The 20803-nt window shown below is 33.7% G+C and overlaps 3 non-coding genes across 3 annotated transcripts; 2 read left to right on the forward strand and 1 right to left on the reverse strand.

Annotated features, from left to right (window-relative positions):
* Positions 1-8976: 8976 nt before the first annotated feature.
* Positions 8977-9064, forward strand: TRNAS-GGA (transfer RNA serine (anticodon GGA)). Its single transcript has one exon. It is a non-coding gene; the product is annotated as a tRNA-Ser (tRNA).
* Positions 9065-10169: 1105 nt separating this feature from the next.
* Positions 10170-10242, reverse strand: TRNAT-UGU (transfer RNA threonine (anticodon UGU)). Its single transcript has one exon. It is a non-coding gene; the product is annotated as a tRNA-Thr (tRNA).
* Positions 10243-12078: 1836 nt separating this feature from the next.
* On the forward strand, positions 12079-12151 carry TRNAF-GAA (transfer RNA phenylalanine (anticodon GAA)). Its single transcript has one exon. It is a non-coding gene; the product is annotated as a tRNA-Phe (tRNA).
* The last annotated feature ends 8652 nt before the right edge of the window (positions 12152-20803 follow it).

The following is a 20803-nucleotide window of genomic DNA, read 5'->3' on the forward strand; positions in this document are numbered from 1 at the left end:
AATTCTCTCATTTCTTGAAGTTCTTTTTATTCTAGATTAAAAATGAAATGACCCCTCCCTCAGAATTCTTTCGGATTGTCAGCCATAAAGGGAATAGATCAGTTCCTAAAAAAAAAAAAGAAAACTATAACACATTACATTCTAAGGGGGAGTAAACTTCTTCTATTGGAAAAATCTTATATCTTATACTTATATGGTGGTACATTGTGAAACTAAAAGAAATAAAATAGAAAAAATGAACTATAAAAATTTGAATTTCATTTGAATATTCTATTCATATTAATATGATATGAATAGAATATTCAAATGAAATACTATAAATCTATTTATACGTCGTCTAGTATTTAATAATATAGAATATCTATCTGTATCTCTATATAGATAAATATAATTTTTTATTAATAGGAACTTACTTTTTTAAGAAAAAAGTAAATCAAAATATTCGATAGAATGATAATTTCAATTCAATTATATAGATATATAGAAAAAAACCATATATAATAATAGAAATGTAATAATAGAAATGGGAATTCTTGATAAAAATGAATAGTAATAGAAAATATTTTATTTGGGAGACAATATCTATTATCTAAATTTCTTTTTCATTATCCCTATATCCCTATATAGAATATCAGGCCCATCTCTGTATAAATAGAATCGCATATCAAGTACAATGAAAACGCGGATATAGTCGAATGGTAAAATTTCTCTTTGCCAAGGAGAAGACGCGGGTTCGATTCCCGCTATCCGCCCTATGTATTTAATAGTCATAGTATGAAAAATGCCATAGAATTTACTGCGTATAATGCCCTTCTTCTTGAAACCTTGTTTTTTTATCAAATTCAAAAAGTTGCGGAGACGGGATTTGAACCCGTAACCTCAAGGTTATGAGCCTTGCGAGCTACCAAGTTGCTCTACTCCGCGATAAAGAAAAGAATTGATAACTAATGAACAAAAACAAAGATGGAATGCGTCCCTTTACCATATCTATATAAATAGAATAAACCATTTATACATAACGGTAAAGGGACCCTCCTATGATCGCTGATAATAAAATGAAAAAAATGAAGATAATTGGAAATCCTTACCAACTGGATCTTGTTGCACCCGGCAAGAAACATGCATGAACCATTTCCCGAAGTATGTGTCCAGATAATCCAAAGTCTCGATAATTAGCTCTCGGTCTTCCGGTCGAAAAACAACGTCGATGAAGACGTATAGGTGCACTATTACGCGGTAGTGATTCTAATTTTCCATGAATTTCCCATTTCTCACTTAACGACGGAACTTTGCTTATTTCTTTTTTTGAGGATCGGCGAATCAAATGATATTTCTGTTCCAATTTTTGTCTCTTCTTTTCCCTCTGAATAACACTTTTCCTTGCCATAATGGTTAATTTGCTATTAGCATCAATGATAGAAGTCGGATCCTAGATGTATAAGTGGCTTCTCTTCCCTATAGAAGGAAATGAGATTCTTGCCAGATATATATAATAAAGAATTCAATTAACCGAATTTGCCCGATGTAGAGGCAATTAAGAAGGCTGCATAAGTAAATATATAACCTACGGAAAAGTGGGCTAGTCCAACCAATCTTGCTTGCACAATGGAAAGAGCCACTGGTTTATCTCTCCATCGAATCAAATTAGCCAAAGGTGTACGTTCATGAGCCCATGCCAAAGTTTCAATCAATTCCTGCCAATATCCGCGCCAAGAAATTAAGAACATAAATCCAGTAGCCCAAACAAGATGTCCAAACAAGAACATCCATGCCCAGACTGATAAACTATTCATACCAAAAGGGTTATATCCATTGATAAGTTGTGAAGAGTTCAACCATAGATAATCTCTTAACCATCCCATCAAATAGGTAGAAGATTCATTAAACTGTGAAATATTACCCTGCCATAGTGTAATGTGTTTCCAATGCCAATAAAAAGTAACCCATCCAATGGTATTTAACATCCAGAAAACTGCCAAATAAAATGCGTCCCAAGCGGAAATATCACAAGTTCCGCCTCGTCCCGGGCCATCACAAGGAAAACTATAACCAAAATCTTTTTTATCAGGCATTAACTTAGAACCACGCGCATCCAAAGCACCTTTTACTAAAATCAAAGTAGTTGTATGTAAACCAAGAGCAATAGCATGATGAACCAAGAAGTCTCCAGGCCCTATTGTTAAGAATAGAGAATTACTATTCTCATTTACAGCGTTTAACCAACCAGGCAACCATATGCTTCGTCCCGCATTGAACGCCGGACTGTTCGTTGAAGATAAAAGTATATCGAACCCATAGGAAGTTTTACCATGAGCAGATTGTATCCATTGGGCAAATATAGGTTCAATCAAAATTTGTTTCTCCGGAGTACCAAAAGCAAGCATGACATCGTTATGGACATAAAGTCCCAGAGTATGGAACCCCAGAAAGAGGCTAGCCCAACTTAAGTGGGATATGATAGCTTCTTTATGGTCTAACATTCTTGCCAAGACATTATCTTGATTCTGCTCTGGATTATAATCTCTAATAAAAAAGATAGCTCCATGAGCAAAAGCCCCTGTCATAATGAAGCCTGCTATATATTGATGATGAGTATATAAGGCAGCTTGAGTAGTAAAGTCTTGCGCTATAAACGCATAAGCAGGTAAAGAGTACATGTGTTGTGCTACCAAGGAAGTAATAACCCCTAAAGAGGCTAGAGCAAGACCTAATTGAAAATGAATTGAATTATTGATTGTATCATAAAGACCCTTATGCCCACGCCCCAATCTACCCCCCGGAGGAGTATGTGCTTCTAAAAGATCTTTAATACTGTGACCAATCCCGAAATTAGTTCTATACATATGGCCAGCAACTAGAAAAATAAACGCAATAGCCAAATGATGGTGTGCAATATCAGTTAACCATAAACTTTGAGTTTGCGGATGAAATCCTCCGAGAAGTGTTAGAATAGCAGTTCCTGCTCCTTGAGGGGTACCAAATATATGATTATTGGAATCTGGGTTTTGAGCATAAAGATTCCACTGACCTGTAAAAAATGGACCTAATCCCTCGGGGTGCGGCAAGATATCTAATAAATTGTTCCATCGAACGGATTCCCCCCTGGACCCCGGAATAGCAACATGAACTAAATGCCCTGTCCAAGCCAAGGAACTTACTCCGAATAGTCCTGACAAATGATGATTGAGGCGGGATTCGGCATTTTTAAACCACGAAACACTCGGTTTCCATTTTGGTTGTAGGTGTAACCAACCTGCTATTAAAGATATAATAGAAAGTATTAATAGAAAAATAGCTCCAGTATAAAGATCCCCATTAGTACGTAAACCGATTGTATACCACCACTGATAAACACCAGAATAGGCTATATTAACAGGACCTAGAGCACCCCCTCGAGTAAAAGCTTCTACAGCTGGTTGACCAAAATGAGGATCCCAAATTGCATGAGCAATAGGTCTTACATGTAAAGGATCCTGTACCCATGTCTCAAAATTACCTTGCCAAGCTACATGAAAGAGATTCCCGGAAGTCCACAGAAAAATGATTGCTAATTGCCCGAAATGAGAAGCAAAAATATTCTGATAAAGACGTTCCTCAGTAATATCATCATGACTTTCGAAGTCATGTGCGGTAGCAATACCAAACCAAATACGACGAGTAGTGGGGTCTTGAGCTAAGCCTTGACTAAAGCTTGGAAATCTTAATGCCATAATGATTTTCAAATCCTCCTAGCTATTATCCTACTGCAATAATTCTTGCTAAGAAGAATGCCCATGTTGTGGCAATTCCACCTAGAAGGTAATGTGTTACTCCTACAGCACGTCCTTGTACAATGCTCAAGGCTCTGGGCTGAGTAGCAGGAGCAACTTTTAATTTATTATGAGCCCAAACAATGGATTCAATAAGTTCTTGCCAATAACCACGCCCGCTGAATAGAAACATTAAACTAAAAGCCCATACAAAATGTGCACCCAAGAAAAAAAGACCATATGCAGATAATGAAGAACCATAAGACTGAATTACCTGGGATGCCTGCGCCCATAAGAAATCACGAAGCCACCCATTAATGGTAATGGAACTCTGCGCAAAATTTCCTCCTGTGATATGAGTTACTATCCCTTGATCACTTATACTACCACCAAACATCTGACTGCATTTTCCAACTGAAATGGAATATAACTACGGAAATTGAATTGTACATCCAAAATAGTCCTAAGAAGACATGATCCCAAGCGGATACTTGGCATGTCCCCCCTCTTCCAGGTCCATCACAAGGGAAACGAAAACCTAGATTTGCTTTATCCGGTATCAATCGTGAACTACGAGCAAATAGAACACCCTTTAAGAGTATCAATACTGTTACATGAATTGTAAATGCATGAATATGATGGACCAAAAAATCCGCAGTTCCTAAAGGAATAGGTAACAAAGCAACTTTACCGCCCACTGCTACTAAATTTTCACCTCCCCAAGTCAAACTGGTACTTGTTGCTGCACCTGGGGCTGTTGTGCCAGGTGCTAAAGCGTGGGTATTTTGTATCCATTGAGCAAAGATCGGCTGTAATTGTATAGCAGTATCTGAAAACATATCTTGAGGGCGCCCTAATGCGCTCATGGTATCATTATGAATATACAAACCAAAACTGTGAAAACCTAAAAAGATACATACCCAGTTAAGATGTGATATGATTGAATCACGATGTCTAAGGACACGATCTAATAGATCGTTGTATCGAATAGTCGGATCATAATCTCTTACCATAAAAATCGCTGCATGCGCAGCAGCACCGACTATGAGAAATCCACCAATCCACATGTGATGTGTAAACAATGACAGTTGTGTACCATAGTCAGTAGCTAGGTATGGATAAGGAGGCATAGAATACATATGGTGAGCTACAACAATGGTCAAAGAGCCTAACATAGCTAGATTAATAGATAATTGAGCATGCCATGACGTTGTTAGAATCTCATATATACCTTTATGACCCTGGCCTGTAAATGGACCTTTATGTGCCTCTAAAATGTCTTTTATATTGTGACCAATACCCCAGTTGGTCCTATACATGTGACCCGCTATCAAGAAAAGAATTGCAATAGCTAAATGATGGTGTATAATATCGGTCAGCCATAAACCTCCAGTTACTGGATCTAATCCTCCACGAAAAGTAAGAAATTCTCCGTATTTTGACCAATTCAAGGTAAAAAATGGGGTTGCTCCCTCGGAAAAACTCGGATAAAGTTGAGCCAAAAGATCCCGATTTAGGATAAATTCATGAGGAAGTGGTATCTCTTTGGGATCTACTGCAGCATTTAGAAATTGGTTAATCGGTAAAGATACATGTATTTGATGTCCTGCCCAAGAAAGAGACCCCAACCCTAGGAGCCCTGTCAAATGGTGATTCAACATAGATTCTACATCTTGGAACCAAGCCAATTTTGGAGCAGCTTTGTGATAATGAAACCAACCAGCAAAAAGCATTAAGGCTGCAAAGACCAATGCACCAATTGCAGTACAATAGAGTTGTAATTCATTAGTTATTCCAGATGCTCTCCAAATCTGAAAAAAACCAGAGGTTATTTGTATTCCTCGGAACCCCCCCCCTACATCACCATTCAATATTTCTTGACCCACTATTGGCCAAACCACCTGAGCACTAGGCCTAATGTGAGTAGGATCACTTAACCATGCCTCATAATTGGAAAAACGAGCACCATGAAAATACATGCCACTCAGCCAAAGAAAGATGATAGAGAGTTGGCCAAAATGCGCACTAAAAACTTTTCGGGAAATCTCCTCTAAATCATTAGTATGGCTATCAAAATCATGAGCGTCAGCATGTAGGTTCCAGATCCAAGTAGTAGTATCTGGTCCCTTAGCTATTGTTCTTGAGAAATGACCAGGTTTTGCCCATTCCTCAAAAGAAGTTTTTATAGGATCCCTATCTACCAAAATTTTAACTTCTGGTTCCGGTGAACGAATAATCATTGAGTCCTCCTCTTTCCAGACAACACATACAAAGAGACCTGCCAACATAAAACAGAATTAGTGAACTTATTAGAGATGTTTCTATTGAGTTTTGTTCTCTCCTATCTCTCATGTATTGGATATCTTAGTAAATTTCATTTCTTTAGTTTTTCACTAGAACAATTATGATCTCGAAGTCAATTCGGGGCAAGTGTTCGAATCTATTATGACATAAGAGTGAGGCGCTCAACGGACCTATTTTAATCTTCTAAGACCTTTTTGGGAACTCTGAATGGAAGTTCAATAATTTTTCGTGCAGCCTAATCAAATGTATTCAGATTTTATTCTAATTCTATTCCTTAGATTTTATTTTTTTTTTTAGATAAAGTATAAGTATGTACTCTATTTCAAATTGAGCAGGCATTAGCATTCATTATTAGGCAATATACCTATATTTTATTTCTTTTTTTGAAGGTCTCTTTTCTTAATTTGATTGAATATTAGTTTAAATAACAGAAAAAAGGAGAAAATTATCTACTGTATCCACATCTCGTTTATTTCTATGAAATACTAGACAAAATCGAACAAAATTAGAAGGGATATATTTAAATTATGTGATTGGTCGTTCCTATAGAAATGATTTTTGAATTTGATAGGGACAAGAAACAAGAATTTATAACAATATATATTTATCTATCTATATCTTTATATAGATAGATAAATATATAAGAAAAAAAAGAAACAGAGTGTTCTTATTCAAAACGCCCTGTGATCTTCAACCAATTCTGTGCTGCAATATAATTACCGGGGGTGAGAGCTATAGCTTGTTTCCAATATTCAGCGGCTTGATTAAACCAAGACTCCGCAACTTCTGAGTCTCCCTGCCGAATGGCCTGTTCTCCTCGGTCGAAATAGGTGAGTCAATTCCTTTCCTTAGAACCGTACTTGAGAATTTCCTGACTCATACGGCTCAGTAGTCAATTCTTTTTTTGTTCTATTATCTTGAAGTTAACTAAAAGAAAAAAAGAAATTATTAATATGAGTTTCAAACTTTCATTTTTACTAATAAATAAAGAATTTCAAAGAATTTCATCTTTTTTTTTAGTTTTATCTTTTCTCCTACCTTCAGAAAAGGGAATCAAGCATTGGCATTAACGCCCTAATTCTAATTTTCTGAAAGGTAACTATCTCGATTTTATATATCATATACAAAAATATATGATAGATTCATTTCTATAGAATCTTGGTAAAAGTTTTTTCTTTCTTATCTTATAAGTTCTTATAAGTAAAGAGAAAATACTTTCTATCTTTGGGATTTGATACTACACCGCTGCTCAAAATACCAGGGGATCCTTTTTATTACATAAGTGGATTCCTGACTTCTTTATTTATCATGAGATAAGGAAGCAGTTTTTATTATATCGATTGAAAACCGTGTTAATTGATCCTTACGATGCTTCCTTTATCAATTAGATCTTTTATCCATAGAAAAAGAGGGTATCTAGACATATCGATTTCTTCATATTTTTACTTCTATGAAGTTTCTTTGCTACAGCTGATAAAAATCGTTGTTTTGAACGATATATATATGTAGAAAGCCTTTCTTATTTATAATTATTTATATTTCTATATTTCTTATATTAAAATTTGTGGATTTGCTTGTTCTTTTCTTTTTTCTTTCTATAGTGGAGATAGTCGCACGTAATGACAGATCACGGCCATATTATTAAAAGCTTGGGGTAAAAATGGGTTTCGTTCGAGCGCCCGAAAATAATATTCCAAAGCTTTAGTATGTTCTCCGTTACTTGTGTGAATAAGGCCTATGTTATAAAGTATATAACTTCGATCATAGGGATCAATTTCCAGTCGCATAGCCTCATAATAATTCTGTAAAGCTTCTGCATAATTTCCTTCAGATTGAGCTGACATCCGTTACGGTCGTCATTCGGTTCAAAGAATCTCCGCTCCAGAACTGTACGTGAGATTTTCATCTCATACGGCTCCCCCCTTATGTGTGTAATGAGAAAAATCCATCAAATCAAAAAATATTCCAGTATTCTCATTCTCAACTGAACAGAGCTAGTGTTTTTACAATAAATCTCTAGCCAACCTTCCTGTCAAAAATTATTTCTTAACATTAAGTATGTAGGTACTTGATAAAAAAAAATAAGAACTTCAACAATTTCTTTGTCCTCTACGCTGCTTAATTTCCTGGAATTAGTCACCTCAATAATCTTCGATGGTTCTATGGGTATCCAAAATATGAACGAGATGGATATTTATTGTCCCAACCATTCCTGTTAGTCCCAATCTCGATAAGCCATGGATATAGATAGATACAAAGTTTTCGTGTCCTTGATTCCCAAGCGTAGTGCTTCTTTCCCAATGTTGCCTATCAGTACTAGTAATTTGGGGTTGACCTAACCCCATAAGTATAGGTATAACCTTTCGCTTAATACTAGAAACCTAAAATTCAAGCATATAAGGCTTCATTAATCGAGGATACACGACAGAAGGAATTAATCCTTTTATTTACAAATTTCACCTTCAACACGCGTGGGGTTTTTCCATTCCATTTTTTTTTGACCGAAATCGGTCAAAAAAAATGGAATCAAATCACACCATCTCTGTAATAAGTGAATGCCCTTTTTTCTCCTGAAGTTGTCGGAATTATTCGTAATAAGATATTGGCTACAATTGAAAAGGTCTTATCTATAAAATTTTCATTTATCCGAGATCTAGGCATAGGTAGAAATCCATTCTATAATTTAATTAATCATGGTGTGAGAAATCAATCCCACAAATAAAGGAATTGTATAATTATAATACAGTGCGAAATAACGTAAAAATGAACTCATCAATCAAATTTGTTTATCCTAAGACCTTGTAGGAGGTTTTTTTTTAATTTTACTTTGTATTTTTATAGTTTGAATAGGTTTTATGCATTTATGAAAAATAGGATTGATTCACTATTCAACATTCAACCGGTTTCTGGGCATCATTATATAGGAGAGATGGCCGAGTGGTTCAAGGCGTAGCATTGGAACTGCTATGTAGGCTTTTTGTTTACCGGGGGTTCGAATCCCTCTCTTTCCGAATCTTTACCAAATTCATCAATATTACTCATCCCAATGCATACCATTATTTCATATTTCAAATTTGTTTGTTGATATGGACAACTTTATATTCCTCATTTTTCGGTAATACAAAAAATAGTGGATAACGGGTGGGCAAGGAATAAAAATTTTCGCATATCCATGTCTATGATATATGAATAGCAGAAAATCCTTGTAAAAAAAACTCTTGTTATTTTAGTTAAGTTTAAGTTTGACGAGAATAATATTCTACAACCAGTAATTCATTTATTTTCAAACCAACCCATTTATTATCTATTATTTGATTAATTAAACCTTTATATTGGAAAGGGTGAACAGTCAAATGATTTGGCAATTTCTCATGGGGGGCTGAATCAAAATAATTTTGAATAAGAGTTTTAGATTTTTGTTCATCCTTTGCTGTAATAATATCTTGAGGTTTACAACGATAACTTGGTATATCCACTATACGACCATTAACTAAAACATGTCTATGGTTTATAAATTGGCGGGCTTGAGGAATAGTCGCAGCCATACCCAATCGAAAAAGTATGTTATCCAAGCGCATTTCAAGTAGTTGTAATAAAACCTGACCAGTTGATCCTTTAGCTTTTCCGGAGATACGAACGTATTTAAGCAATTGTCGTTCTGTAAGACCATAATGAAAACGCAATTTTTGTTTTTCTTCTAAACGAATACGATATTGAGATTTTTTACTGAAGCGCAATTGATTTCGAAATTCGTTTTTGACTGTTGGCCTTTTACTAGTAAGTCCTGGTAAATATCCTAGACGACGTATTTTTTTGAAACGAGGTCCTCTGTAACGTGACATAAAAACTCCTTTTTTAAAATGAAAAATCTTATAAATCGAAATGAAAACTAAACGAAATGAAAAATATTATAGAATTCTAAATGAAGCGAAATCTACTAAAGTTTTATAGTACAAAGAAGAATTAGATGAATTTTATCAATATCCGAATTTATTGTATATAAAAGAATACAAAAAAGTAGGTTAATTTCTTGATTTCTTCCGCAGAGATCGAACTCTCCCAATTTTTTATTTCTAAAAAAGATATTATCAATTATGTAAAAAACAAATAGAGAAAAGCCGGTTATCGGATTCGAACCGATGACCATCGCATTACAAATGCGATGCTCTAACCTCTGAGCTAAACCGGCTAATGTAAACGAAATATACATATGCAGAAGAATTGAATGGGATCTTAGTTATCAATTTTTAGTTATTTATAACAAAATTCAAATTAATACAAACATCAAAAATAGAGAAAGAAAATATAGAAAATCAAACCCAATTTTTATTATTTCTATTATTTATTTTATCTGATAACATAAAGTGCAAGATAATAATTAATATTATATTAATATAATTTATTTAATATAATTTATTTCGATCTACTATTCTAGATATATATTATTAAATTGATTTCTTTCAAAAAGATTATTTATTAGTACTTAAAGTAAATTTGAATAAATATAAATTTTAGTAAATATTTATTAAGGAATTCCATATTTCTAAGTAAATGTCTAATTCTATATTATATTCAATTAAAAGAATGGTTTTTTTTAGCCACTAGATTCGTTTTAGTTATATAAATTGTATATGAATAAATGGATTGTTTATTTTCTTTTTTTTTTTAAGCAAAAACAAAAAAAAAAAAAGAATCGACCATTCGAGTATTCTAAATTGTATGAAAAAAGAAGATAAGTAGGTACATAGAAGATAAGTAGATATGTGGTCTATATCTGTGTATATTGAATTGTTAATATATAGATATTAGAATTAGTTCTGATTCAAACAAATAAAGGTATCCAATATAGATGAAATAAAATCTATAAAATTGGAGAAAGGGGTTTTTAATATTTAATAAAATAATATGTATTTAATGAATTCAAAAGTTCCCGCATAATTCTCATAATAGAAATGAAAAAAAAAGCATTCTATTATAATCAGATTCAAATAAAAAAAAAGATGGGGATATGGCGAAATTGGTAGACGCTACGGACTTAATTGGATTGAGTTTTGGTATGGAAACTTACCAAGTAATAATTTTCAAATTCAGAGAAACCCTGGAATTCACAATGGGCAATCCTGAGCCAAATCCTGTTTTCTGAAAACAAATAAAAATTCAGAAAGTGATAATAAAAAAGGGATAGGTGCAGAGACTCTATGGAAGCTGTTCTAACAAACGAAATTGACGACTTTTTTTATTGCATTAGTAAAAGAATCCTTTCACCAAAATTACAGGAATGGATCAAAGATAAACATTTAGAAACATATATATATACTGAAATACTCTTTCAATTTGTTACTTTTTATTTTATTATTGAAGATCTATTTGTGATAAAAATATTCACAAATGAAAAATGTGAATCAAATCAATTCGAAGTTGAAGAAAAGATGGAATATTTATTGATGAAATTATTCACTTCATCATAATCGGCTAAAACCCTTGAAGAACTGATAAATCAGATGAGAATAAAGATAGAGTCCTATTCTACATGTCAATACCGACAACAATGAAATTGAAAGTAAGAGGAAAATCCGTCGACTTAAGAAATCATGAGGGTTCAAGTCCCTCTATCCCCAAAAATACTTTTTCATTTTCTAATTTTTTTCCTATATCCTCTCTATCTTGAAGTCCTTATTTATGTGTTTTATTCGATTTATTATTTCCCAACGAAATTGGAATTTTTATTTTCATCAATTTCCTATCTATCATAATTTTCTTATCTATCATAATGACAAGGGACGAGTTTTGGAATAGATATAAATATATATGTGAAACACATAGAATTTTTTTTAATCAGAAATGTATAAATTAATATCTTATTTTTTAGCAAGGAATTTTCATATGCGTAATTAACGATTAACAATAAAAAATAATTATTACTGCGGAAACTCACTTACAAACTTTTTTTTTACTTAGTTGATATAGATTCATTAACATAGATTTTAAAAATCTTTTAAAATCAAAGTATTAAGCTTCAAGAATGGTCGGGATAGCTCAGTTGGTAGAGCAGAGGACTGAAAATCCTCGTGTCACCAGTTCAAATCTGGTTCCTGACACAAGATTCATTTGTATGAGTATCTATCCCCCATATTCATTTTAATGAATATGGGGGATAGATACTCATACAAATTTGTGTTCTTCTAGATTCTGATACATAACATATTTCTTTGATCTATTTAGGTATCTGTAGATATACTTTTCCTAGATGATTAAAGAATAGATGCAATTTTTTATTAGGTATATTCGCTTATCTATAGTATCTATATATATATAGATATAGATATATAGATAATGAATTCTTTATCTATTTTTTTCCTTTTTTTTCTGCGATACAAAAAAAGGTTTCTATTTCCATAATATTCGAGTGGTTTAATTAGTTGGTTAAAAGACCTAAAAGTCGAAGTTCTGGGGTGGAGTGAGAATATTAAGAATTCATCTGAGAAGGATTACCAAAATAGAATCGAGCCCTTTTCTTTGTGTTTTTTTTTTCGTGGCCGTATAATTGATGGTGATGTGCACGTTATATAGTTTATTATAAAGATAAAGAATTAGTTTATTATAAAGATAAAGAATTTTTGCAGTTCATCCTATTTCTTTTATTGGCTTGGCTGATAAGAACTCAGTATTGTTTTTGTTTTAGAATCTTAAGAAACTCCTATCCATCCTATTTTAAACCCTATAATTATTCATTCTATTATTTCTGAATTTTGTGATTTCTCACATAATAATATCTGAATGCAACTTCCATTACTCTGCCTGATTTAATGTCAATCAATTATTTTGTCTGATCTATAACAGAATGTACTTATATTCTTTGACTGGGGTTGCAGAAGTTTGGATTAGTTTATTATTTTTATCATTTAGTGAGCATCTTGTATTTCATAAAAATTTGGAGCAATATAATCTTTACGCAAAGGCCATCCTATCCAATTTTCGGGCATTAAAATACGTCTTAGACGCGGATGACTATCATAAGAGATTCCCAACATATCATAAGATTCCTTTTCTTGAAAATCCGCACTTTTCCAAACCCAAAAAATCGAAGGAATTCTGGGATTTTTTCTTGATACAAATATTTTTATGCATACCTCTTCGGGTTGATTTATACCATACTCTATTCTTGTAAAATGATATACACTAGCTAAGAGTCCTCCGGGTGCTACATCATAGGCACATTGAGAACGTAGATAATTGTAACCATATACATATAAAATGACAGCAATGGAATGCCAATCCTCGGGCTTTATTTGTAAAGTCTCTATTCCTAGGTAATCGAAACCCAAGGATCTATGAATTAGTCCATGTTTGACTAGCCAAGAAGACAAACGACCTTGCATTTTTTGCTTCTCCTAAATTTTTTTTATGAGTTTGGTATTAGTATTTTCTATTACGATGAAATTTTTAAAATACGATGAAATTTTTAAAAAAGGAATTGCTTTTTATTATTGTACTTTAAAAAAATGTGTCAGACGATATCTCTGAAGTAGATGGCGGTTGATAGAAAAATTCTTGACCATAATTGTCAGTATAAGTACTGTATCCAACATGAAACTTATGGTTGGTAGTAAAACATCTATTCTCTCGTTGAAAACTCATTGGATCTTCATATATTTCTCGAGATATTTTCTTACGAAGTTTTGTTATAGCATCTATAATGGCCTCCGGTTTAGGTGGACAGCCCGGCAAATATACATCTACAGGAATTAGCTTATCTACGCCTCGAACAGTACTATAAGAATCGGTACTAAACATCCCCCCCGTAATTGTACAGGCTCCCATAGCAATAACATATTTAGGTTCGGGCATTTGTTCATATAATCGAACTAAAGAAGGGGCCATTTTCATAGTTACAGTGCCCGCTGTTAAAATTAGGTCCGCCTGCCTAGGACTCGATCGTGGTACTAGTCCATAACGATCAAAATCGAATCGTGATCCTATTAATGAAGCAAATTCAATGAAGCAACAACTCGTACCATAAAGAAGCGGCCATAAACTGGATAATCTTGACCAATTTGAAAAATCATTTAATGTCGTTGAAATAACTGAATTTTGGGTTGTTTGATCAAGTAAGGGAAACTCAATGGAATTCATAATTGTCTCAATATTTTTTTTTCTAATTGTCTAAATAGTCAAGAATTAAGACCATTCTAATGCCCCCTTTCGCCATGCATAAACTGAACCAACAATTAGGATAAGCACGAATAAGAAAGCTTCTAAAAATACGGATACCCCTAATACATCGAAACTCATTGCCCATGGATAAAGAAAAACCGTTTCAACATCAAAAACAACAAAAATGAGAGCAAACATATAATAACGGATTCGAAATTGTAACCAAGCATCGCCTATTGGTTCTATTCCGGATTCATAACTAGAAAGTTTTTCCGGTCCCTTGCTAATGGGGGCTAAAATTCCAGAAATTAGAAATGCCAAAATAGGAATCAAACTTGATATTATTAGAAATGCCCAAAAAATATCATATTCGTAAAGAAGAAACATAAAAGTACTCCTCTGAATGTAGAAAATATACCAAATTCATTTTCATTTTTAGTCTAAAGTCTCCATTTTTTTAGACTAGCTGAATATACTAATATTAATATTATTCTATCGAATATGAATATGTTCGAATAGAAAGTTACAAATTGTTTTTTTTTTAGTAATAGTCTTAGTAATGAGATCTATTCGATCCAAAATAGTATTAATATTATTAGTATCTGTAGGAATATTAGGGCTATACGGACTCGAACCGTAGACCTTCTCGGTAAAACAGATCAAACTAATTATTATCTAAATGATTTAAATTGTTTTCAAAACCCAACATGCATTTTTTTTTGCATTGAGCTTTTTCATTAACTGATAAAAATATTAGTTAGTCCACCATCTTTTTTTTTTTTTACAGTAAAGAATAAAGAGATGATTCCCTATGCTCTTCTTTTTTATTTGTATAACAATCAAAGAGCACTACCAAAGTGTTTCAAAGAAGGATTATCTTGACGTAGGTCTGCTTCTGGCCTAGATCAACTTAAGTTAAATGGACTCTTTATCCACCTACTAAAATTAAAATAGAAGATAAGAAATGACACTTCATACACCTTAAAGTTCATAAAATAGGAAGAAAAGATAATCTTTTTTAGGTCCCTATACCCTTTATGTTTAGCATTGACGAGAAATGGGTATTCACCTTATCAATATCTCAAATCAATTATGGATTCGATTTTATGGCTAAACCCTTTGTCAGGCTAGTGTTCTCTTGTTTTGTTCCTTAAAATGGAGTAAGACACCGATTTCTTACTATAAGATAAACTTTTTTAATTACAAGATGAACTCCTCTGAAAAAAAGCATTGGCGCTCGTGTAAACGAGGTGCTCTACCTAACTGAGCTACAGCCCTTGTGTTTTTGATACATATTTTATCATAGTATGAAGATAATTGCTTGTCAAGATGAATATTACATGATCGAATCCCTTGAACGGGGGTTGGTATTGCTTATCAGTAATTTTACATTTATAATCAATTAATCTGATAGATGGGTACTTTTCTTTTTTTTTTTTTGAGGAGGAGTCCTAAATTACCTACTTAACTCAGTGGTTAGAGTATTGCTTTCATACGGCGGGAGTCATTGGTTCAAATCCAATAGTAGGTAAGGTATAGTTATAACTTATTAGATACCTTTGACTGTGGTATCTAATAAGCTTTTCTACTTACTTTTTTCTTCTGACTGTTTCTTTTTTCTTTTTATTGTTTTCGGATATTGGGACGCATCAATTTCAACTTGTTATGAAATAACATTGATAGCCTCTACTCGTGTTCTAGCTCGTCTAAGAGCTAGATTTGCCTCAATTGTTTGTCTCTTGCCTTCAGCCTTATTCAAATTAGTTTCTGCTATTTCAAGAGTTTGCTGTGCTTCTTGTGGATCAATGTCACTACCCTTTTCCGCATCATTTACTAAAACAGTTATCTCATTATTATTTATTCTAGCAAACCCCCCCATCAGAGCCATTGTTAACCATTGGTCTTTAAGACGTATTCTCAAAATACCTATATCGACAGCTGAGGCAATAGGCGCATGATTAGGTAATACTCCAATTTGTCCGCTATTAGTAGGTAAAATGATTTCCTTCACTTCTGAATCCCAAACAATTCGATTGGGGGTCAATACACAAAGATTTAAAGTCATTTCTTCAAATTGCTCTCCGTTTCTAAGTTCGTAGCCTTCGCAGTAGCTTCATCGATATTACCTACCAAATAAAAGGCTTGTTCAGGAAGACCGTCTAATTCTCCAGAAAGAATCAAATTAAACCCTCTAATTGTTTCTACTAGACCAACATATTTTCCAGCCGAACCGGTAAAAACTTCTGCTACGAAAAAAGGTTGTGATAAGAAACGCTCAATTTTTCGTGCTCTTGCTACGGTTAAGCGATCTTCTTCGGATAATTCGTCCAAGCCAAGGATAGCTATAATGTCTTGAAGTTCTTTGTAACGTTGTAAAGTTTGTTTAACTCGTTGCGCAGTCTCATAATGTTCTTCACCAACGATTCGAGGTTGGAGCATAGTTGAGGTTGAATCTAAAGGATCTACTGCTGGATAGATACCTTTGGCGGCTAATCCTCTTGATAGTACAGTAGTAGCATCTAAATGTGCAAATGTCGTAGCAGGAGCAGGGTCAGTTAAATCGTCGGCAGGTACATAAACTGCTTGAATAGAAGTTATGGACCCTTCTTTGGTAGAAGTGATTCTTTCTTGTAAAGAACCCATTTCAGTACTAAGAGTGGGTTGATAACCCACAGCAGAGGGCATTCGACCCAATAAGGCAGATACTTCAGATCCTGCTTGAACGAAGCGGAAGATATTGTCGATAAATAGAAGTACATCTTGCTCATTGACATCTCGAAAATATTCCGCCATAGTTAGGGCAGTTAAACCAACTCTCATACGAGCTCCGGGTGGTTCATTCATTTGACCATATACTAAAGCTACTTTGGATTCTGCAATATTTTGTTCATTAATTACTCCAGATTCTTTCATTTCCATATAAAGATCATTTCCCTCGCGAGTACGCTCACCTACTCCGCCAAATACAGATACACCTCCATGAGCTTTGGCAATGTTATTGATCAATTCCATAATAAGTACTGTTTTACCCACTCCAGCTCCACCGAAAAGTCCTATTTTTCCTCCACGACGATAAGGAGCTAAAAGATCTACTACTTTTATTCCTGTTTCAAAAATAGATAATTTTGTATCTAATTGTATAAAGGTAGGCGCAGATCTATGAATGGGAGATGTTGTACGAGTATCTACAGGACCTAAATTATCAATCGGCTCTCCAAGCACGTTGAAAATTCGTCCTAGAGTTGCTCCGCCTACTGGAACACTTAGGGGAGTTCCTGTGTCAATAACTTGCATTCCTCTCATTAGACCATCTGTAGCACTCATAGCTACAGCCCTAACTCGATTATTTCCTAATAATTGTTGTACTTCACAAGTCACATTAATTTGTTGACCAACAGTATCTCGACCCTTAACTACCAGAGCATTGTAAATATTAGGCATCTTCCCCGGGGGAAAGGCTACATCTAGTACCGGACCAATTATTTGGTCAATATGTCCCAGATTTTTTTTTTCAATCGAAGAAACTTCAGGACCGGAAGTAGGAGGATTTATTCGCATATCAAAAGCCAATTTTTTTTTCCGAAAAAGTTTTTAAATCAAAAAGAAATGTTCGATAAGAAAGCAAGTTGATCGGTTAATTCAAAAAGAAATAAGAAATGGGAGTTAGTACTCCATTTTTTTGGTACTATTCCATCAATCCTCTTTAACTGTTTACTTACTTATTCAAATTCAATTATTGAATTCTTAAGCTTACTGCAGTTATTTTGAAAATTTCAATTGGATAAAATCTTTCGAAAGTCTTTTCTTTTTTTCTATCATTCTAGAAAATATCATCTATATTCTGTATGGAATTCGAACCTGTACCTTAATTTAGAATTCATTTTTTTTATCATTGGCTTTCGTATTTCCTCAGTAGACAATTTTTTAGACTTACCCTCTGTTTCCCTATTTTTTGACCTCTTTTTTTATTTTCCGGGGAGAAAGCTGCCTATTTTTACATCTAGGATTTACATAGACAACATATATCACTGTCAAGATTAAGAATAAATTATTATTATTATTTAGATTAGATCTTTCGATTTCAAAATTAAAAAATAAGATCAAATTGAAAAAAAAAAAAGATTGGGTTGCGCCATACATAGAAAAGAGTATACAATAATGATGTATTTGACAAATCAAATACCATCGTTTAATTTAATAATAACATAACGAACCTTTGGGATTAATTGATAATAGTAGTTGATTTTTGTAAAAGATTTCATTAACTCCTAAGTCATATCGAGTAGACCTTATTGTTTCAAGAATTCTTAATTCAAGAGTTGTAGGGAGGGATTTATGTCACCACAAACAGAGACTAAAGCAAGTGTTGGGTTCAAAGCTGGTGTTAAAGATTATAAATTGAATTATTATACTCCTGAGTATGAAACCAAAGATACTGATATCTTGGCAGCATTTCGAGTAACTCCTCAACCTGGAGTTCCACCTGAAGAAGCAGGTGCTGCGGTAGCCGCCGAATCTTCTACTGGTACATGGACAACTGTGTGGACCGATGGGCTTACCAGTCTTGATCGTTACAAAGGACGATGCTATCACATCGAACCTGTTGCTGGGGAAGAAAATCAATATATTGCTTACGTAGCTTATCCTTTAGACCTTTTTGAAGAAGGTTCTGTTACTAACATGTTTACTTCTATTGTCGGTAATGTATTTGGGTTCAAGGCACTGCGTGCTCTACGTCTGGAGGATTTGCGAATCCCAACCGCTTATATTAAAACTTTCCAAGGTCCGCCTCACGGCATCCAAGTTGAGAGAGATAAATTGAACAAGTATGGTCGTCCCCTATTAGGATGTACTATTAAACCTAAATTGGGGTTATCCGCTAAGAATTATGGTAGAGCTGTTTATGAATGTCTTCGTGGGGGACTTGATTTTACCAAAGATGATGAAAATGTGAATTCCCAACCATTTATGCGTTGGAGAGACCGTTTCTTATTTTGTGCTGAAGCGATTTTTAAATCACAGGCTGAAACAGGTGAAATCAAAGGGCATTACTTGAATGCAACTGCGGGTACATGCGAAGAAATGATGAAAAGAGCTGTATTTGCCAGAGAATTAGGCGTTCCTATCGTAATGCATGATTATTTAACAGGGGGATTCACTGCAAATACTAGCTTGGCTCATTATTGCCGAGATAATGGTCTACTTCTTCATATACATCGTGCAATGCATGCAGTTATCGACAGACAAAAGAATCATGGTATGCACTTTCGTGTATTAGCTAAAGCATTACGTTTGTCTGGTGGAGATCATGTTCACTCCGGTACCGTAGTAGGTAAACTTGAAGGGGAAAGAGATATCACTTTAGGTTTTGTTGACTTACTGCGTGATGATTTTGTTGAAAAAGATCGAAGTCGTGGTATTTATTTCACTCAGGATTGGGTTTCTCTACCAGGTGTTCTGCCTGTTGCTTCGGGAGGTATTCACGTTTGGCATATGCCTGCTCTGACCGAAATCTTTGGAGATGATTCCGTACTTCAATTTGGCGGAGGAACTTTAGGACACCCTTGGGGAAATGCACCAGGTGCTGTAGCTAATCGAGTAGCTCTTGAAGCCTGTGTGAAGGCTCGAAATGAAGGACGTGATCTTGCTCGTGAAGGTAATGAAATTATCCGTGAGGCTAGCAAATGGAGTCCTGAATTAGCTGCTGCTTGCGAAGTATGGAAGGAGATCAAATTTGAATTCGAAGCAATGGATACTATTTGAATTCGAAGCAATGGATACTTTGGATTAATTGCAATTAAACTCGGCACAATCTTTTCCTAAAAGAAGGATTGAGCCGAATACAAAGATACTTAATTATTAAACAGATTTCTATCTTTCGTATTGGAATAGAAGCATAGTAAGTAGACGATATTTTACGAAAAAAGTGATTACAATTTATAAGGGAAACTGGCTATTGCCTTTTTCGATGTGAATTTCACATAATAGGGAAGTTGTTCCATTTCTATATGAAATTTGTATTTTCCTATTGATTTCTATATTTCTATAATTTTATACGTTTTTTTAGTTTAGAATATCATTTTAGAATAAAAAAAGATATATATATATTTAAATAATTTTTCTTATAAGTAATTCTAACATAATACTAATAATCGAATTAATAAGATTGAAAATCTTATTAATTCGATTGTATTTATTCGATTGTATTTTTTTTTCAATACTAATATTGACAACACTGTATCAAATAAATATAATCCGATCGTGAATAAATTGATCACCTTACTTACGTTAAATAGGCGTTATTACTTCATCAAATGGTAGGTTCATTGGTTTTCTTTCTGCGAGACAAACAAGAAAAACTTTGTTAATGAATAAGTAAGTGAATTGAAAGGTAAACACGAATATATATACGAAAATATTAGATCTATATATACCAATATATATATAGTCTTATATATATAATAATAATGGATAACTCTAACATAGTATTTCAAGAACATAGTATTTAAATAGGTGGTATATCTTTTTTTAGTTTTTTAGACAATTCAATTTTGTAATTTTATTTTTTTGATTGCGATTGGGTATAAATATCCACC

The sequence above is a fragment of the Vigna unguiculata genome, unplaced genomic scaffold (genome assembly GCF_037176805.1).
Source record: "Vigna unguiculata cultivar grain cowpea cultivar isolate G323 ecotype 2 unplaced genomic scaffold, ASM3717680v1 ptg000224l, whole genome shotgun sequence".
Taxonomy (NCBI): domain Eukaryota; kingdom Viridiplantae; phylum Streptophyta; class Magnoliopsida; order Fabales; family Fabaceae; genus Vigna; species Vigna unguiculata.